This window comes from Catharus ustulatus, chromosome 4, assembly GCF_009819885.2.
Source record: "Catharus ustulatus isolate bCatUst1 chromosome 4, bCatUst1.pri.v2, whole genome shotgun sequence".
NCBI classification, from domain to species: Eukaryota; Metazoa; Chordata; class Aves; order Passeriformes; family Turdidae; genus Catharus; species Catharus ustulatus.
Window position 1 is genome coordinate 71301542 of NC_046224.1, and position 5199 is coordinate 71306740.

The window sequence follows — 5199 nt, forward strand, 5'->3', positions numbered from 1 at the left end:
ACCTGCTTGAAAGGTGCTGCCTCCAGGGTCAGAGACCCATCCCAATGCCTACACAGAGAGGGGAGTCCTGTGGGTGCAGTGTGGTGGCAGGAAGGTCACCACAAACGCAGAGCTGCCATGTGCCTGCAGTGCCACTGTTGTGTACCGGTCATTATGGGTCCCTTTATGCCTCATCTGGGGTACTCTGGGAAGATTGTGCTGAAAGGGGGTCCCTGGGGCACAGCTGATCAGAGTCAGGCTGCACCATTCCCCACAGATCAAGGTTTCCTATCATCACCAGCTGCTGGGAAAGACGTGCCCCTCTGTAAAATCAGCTCCCAGCCAGCTCCCCCTGGTTTATGTATGGGACATGAAGTGCTATGGTATGGAATATTCCTTTGGCCAGTTCAGGCCAGCTCCCTGCCAGCTTCTTGTGCCTCTCCTCACTGGCAGAGAATGAGACCCTTAATTTAGGGTAAGCACTACTTAGCACCAACTAAAACATCAGGGTGTTATCAACACTATTCTCATACTAAATGCAAAACACAGCACTCTATGAGGCCACATGAACCAGGGCAGAATTATCTTCCCTTTCTAAAAGGAAAGTAAAGAACCCATCTCCTGGGATCTGACCTCAGCCCCCAGTCTCAGCTCACAACTTCTGGCATCCCTGTGAAAAGGACAACACGTCCAGTAGCTCAGGACGTGCAGCCAGGAAAGAAATCTGCGAGGCAAAAGCCAGAGCCACATTTAAATAGCTTGTTCAAAGATAAAACCCCAGCCATCTGTTGACTTGCCCTAGAAGAGGCAGGGCTATAATAATTAGCACAGGGAAAGGTTGCAGAGATGCCAGTGAAAAAAACATCAGTTTGCTAACATTTTGCACAGGTCTGCCATGAATGCAGTGGGAAGAAGGAGTTAACAAATGCAAAAGATCACTATGTTTCTCCAAAGCAGACACTGCTGGCAGTGTGGGGCAGAAGCTTCCCAAGGGCTGCAGGATGCTTTGGGCTGGTGCAATTTGGTACTCAGCATCCCAAGAGAAGATGCTGTCACGGGGGATCGGCAGCAGTCTGTGTCACTCAGATCCAGAGGCTCTGCCCAGCAGAGGAGTCCCCACAGCTGGAGGGTCGTCCTGGGGTCTAGGGTCCTGCGAGAGATAGGGGCAGTCCCCACAGGACTGTGTGCACAGGATTTCCACCAGGCAGTGGCTGGACTGCCACATCTCACCATGGCTGTCCTGCCCACTTGGATAGCTGCAATTTAAACAGTGTTGGCTATGATAGACCTGCCCTCCATTCCCAAAGAAAGAGCCCACTCTTTCTTTTCAGAGTTTAAAACATCTGGAAACCCCTGTAAATACATTGGTGCAATGTGACGGTGGCACCTAACCCAGTGCTTGGATGCACTCCCTTGTGCCAAGGCAAGTGCCCGGTGATGGGATACCCCTGGTAATGGGATAGCCCAAGTGGTGGGATACCCCCTGTACCCTGGGCTCCCTGCCCACACTCTCCCATTCCTTGCAGAAGTGCCGCTCCCACAGCCACTCCCACAGCCTGGAGCACTCTGGTGCCACTGAGCTCAAAACCTGGGTGACTGGGGCTGTGACAGCTGCTCTGTCACCACCTCCCCCAGGAGGATCACGCTGAAGTTCCCTCACAGAGCTGAAAAGCCGCTTTAAAATAAGAATCTTGGATTATAACTCCTAATCCCTTCATTTGCAGTAAATGCAGAGAGGGAACAGAGATGTCAGCTCTCTTTCTCTACCCCCTGCAGGACCAAATGCGCTTCAAAAACACATCAAAGCATTTGTGCCAAGAAAGCAGTGGCCCAGAGCAAACCAGCTTGGGCAGGACACAGCAGCACCATCAGGAGGTCAGGGAGAAGCAGACAGGGATATTGTCCCTCTTCAACCAGGCACAGTCATCCTCCTCCATCTCTTGCCCTCCTTCACACCTAGGAGTTATTTTTAAAGCCGTGTCAGTTAGCTCTGGCATGTGCTGGGGGGGGATGCACGGAAAAGAGAGTGGTGGGTGGATGGGCTCAGCCACTCAGACAGGAGCCAACTGTGTCCAAAAGGCACATGGGGATGTGGTAGAGAGCAGGGCAGGGAGCCAGCACTGCCTGTGTCTGAAACAGGGGGCACAGGTGCCACCACGTCCTGCCCTCATCACCCCAGGGGCTGATGTACCCCAGGTCTGTGTAAGGGGCTCTGGAGCCACTGAGCAGACAGCAAGCAGTGCTCTTTGGGTTGATAGCAAGGGATGAGTTTACATGATAGGACTTTTTGTCTGGAGAGATATGGAATGGGTTTTTTTCTGGATCTGGGTCAGCAGTGTCAGCACAAAACTAGCAGGTGTTGTTCTTTATAGGGTCAATGCAGGATATTTGTATTTTCCTCAACAGCATGATGTAAACTGGCCAAGAGTCTTCTCCAAACCATGCAGCCCTCAAAGGGAGAAAAACATCGAGCTGTGTCACAATGCCCTTCTCTGCCAGACCCTGGGCTTATGGGAGATGCAGTGATCAGGCAGCAGTGTCCCCCAGAAGTTTACCTGCCCCTGTGTTCTGGCTATGGGACCCTCAGGGGCCAGCCTGCTCCCCATATCATTACACCAGTGATTCAGACAAGTCCCTTCCTGATGAACTGTTATTTTCATCTGCAAGCAGAAACACCTCACCCGCCCAGGATAAATCCCTACATGATCAGTCTGCACAGGGCTGCAGCTGAGGGGGTGAGGGCTGCTTGTCCCCAGGAGCTGTGGTGGGGACACATGCCACCTCACAAGGGCGTGTGTCTGTCCCTGGGGCCGCAGTGAATGCTGGTGATGTTTTCTTGGCAGCACAGTGGCTTCATGCCAGGTTGTCAGGAGGCATCTCCATCAGCGTCACAGCTGTCAGGTACCAGCGCGGGGAGCACTCACCTCTCCTGAACATCTCCAGATACGGACACTTCCCAGCTGACAGCACCACAGGGATGATGGACACACACTGTCAGGAGCCCCACACTGCCTGTGGCAGTGCTCCCTCAGCCAGGGCTGCAGTGGGGATGCTGGGATGCACCCCATTCCCTCCTGTGCTTTATGGCACACCGTGTGGCCTCCAGTGCCAGCAGACACCCAGAGCTGAGCACCACACCTCGTGCTCTCAGCTCATGAGGAAGGCAGGCAGTGCTTGGTGAAAGCTAGTAGCCCTCAGTACACGCCAAACCACACTGGGTATGTCCAGTCAGTGATGCAGACCCCCTCCTCATTTGGCCATCACCACCAAATGCAGTCAGGATCCTCCAGTCCTGAGAGAAGCCCCCTGGGACAGGCAATGGACAAGGACAAATCGCTCATCCAGAATGGCACCAGCTTTAAGGGCACCCCTGATGCACAACACAACTCCTCTCAACACACCATTAATACAACTGTGGAGAGACTACGAGCTGTACAGTGTCTGGCCAGCCAAAGCCTTGCAGTGCCACATGGCACTTACCCTGTCATGGACATGGCACAAATGTTTTACAACCAGCTGCCAGCTGCCGGAACACATCTGCTAGAACGGCAGAAGGAAGAGCTCCCCTCTTACAGGATTTCCAGGGGAAGCAGCTCCAGAAAAACCCTGCCTTTCTCATGGCCCATGTCACCCCCTTCTGCAGCAGAGGATGGGGGCAGTGGCATTTATTTTATATTTTGTAGGCTTCAGGAAAAAGAGGATTTCAGAGGGATTTGAACACAGGTCCCTAAATAGCTCCTTAGAATTAAGAGGTTTCATAAAGGATTATTTCAAGCAGCTGCCTATGGTGGGAGGGAGAGGCTGGCAGGTGCTGGCGAGGTGAGGGCACAGAGAAAAGTCAGGAGTGCTGTAGGTGAGCACAGGGGAGCACAATCCCCTTCTGAACCACAGCAGTAAGGAGAGGGGAGCATTCCACATCCTGGCTAAGTATCCTCTCTTCTGCGTGAGTTGGAAGGAATGAAGAGCAGGATAAAAGCAGTTCTTACAGTCAATGAACAGATATGGCTGCTTTGACAGACCCATCCACAGTGGCATGTCAGAGGTGTGGGATGAGCTTAAGGGGATCCATCACCACCCCTGACTTCTCACTAGATGGAAAACGTGTGTGTGGAGGTGGGAAGGCTCTTCTAAGGATGGGATGGGATGGGATGAGTTTGAAATGCTGGAGAAGGGGATCAGACAGAGCTTGACTGAGGGCAAATTCCCACCTGCAAGGTTATGCATGCCAGACTTAACAAATCCAAATATTCATGGTGGAAATAACATAGGGAAAAAACAGGAAAGGCCACAAAATCTTTCAGAGCAGGCACAGCTCTGTGCACACTGGTGGAATATGGGTTGAAATGTCTTCCTGGTAATAACAGGAGATAGTATTCCTTGGCACAGCATTTTCTGGTGGAAAGAAGAAGAGAACTGGAATTTCAATATAATTTTGGTCTTGGGATGGAAATTGGTTCTTAGGGACTGGATCCTGTAAAAAGCTGGGGTTCTCTGTGGGATCCTGAGCTCCAGCTTTCAGTAGGCAGAAGTGTTGAGCATGCACACAGCAAGAGGCTAAGCCATAGACATGCAGGAAGAAGTTCTAGGCTGGAAGGAGAGCACATGGGAGAGGGAAGAGAGGCTGGTGATAATAGAAAGATGTAGAAATCAGGAAAGAATAGAAAGGGGAAGACAAAAGAAGGAGAGTTGTAATTTTACAGTAGTGGAACTAAGAAAGCAGGAGGAAGAAAGCTGAGGTAGATAATTTCCACTGGACAAATGATTGTGGCAAAGGATGGAGGCAAGAGAATAAAAAGGAGAAGGGCAGGAGAGAGAGCAAAGGAGAAGGTCTCAAGCAGAAAACTGAGCAAATGGCTGAATCTCATCAAATATTGTTATTATTAGCAGCCCCTGCAGCCCCTGCTCAGCCCCTGGAATGATGTGCCACAGGCAAGGTCACAGGTCAAAGAGATGCTGGGGCTAGAATCCTAGCAAAGAGGAATTGGGAGTTTAGAGATTTCCTCAGCATCCAGGGAAAGAACTTTATTTTCTGGACCCCTCCTTCTCCACTCCCCTGGAGGAACAACCTTTGAACAGCTCTGCCATCAGTCAAGCTCATTGGCCAAGAGTTAAAAAAATTACCACTGTCACTGATTAATTTTTCCTCAGACCTGAGCGGCCCCAATGAAGTTGAAACAAACAAAGTCTTCCTCAAAAATCAAGTCCATTGGCCATCACCCA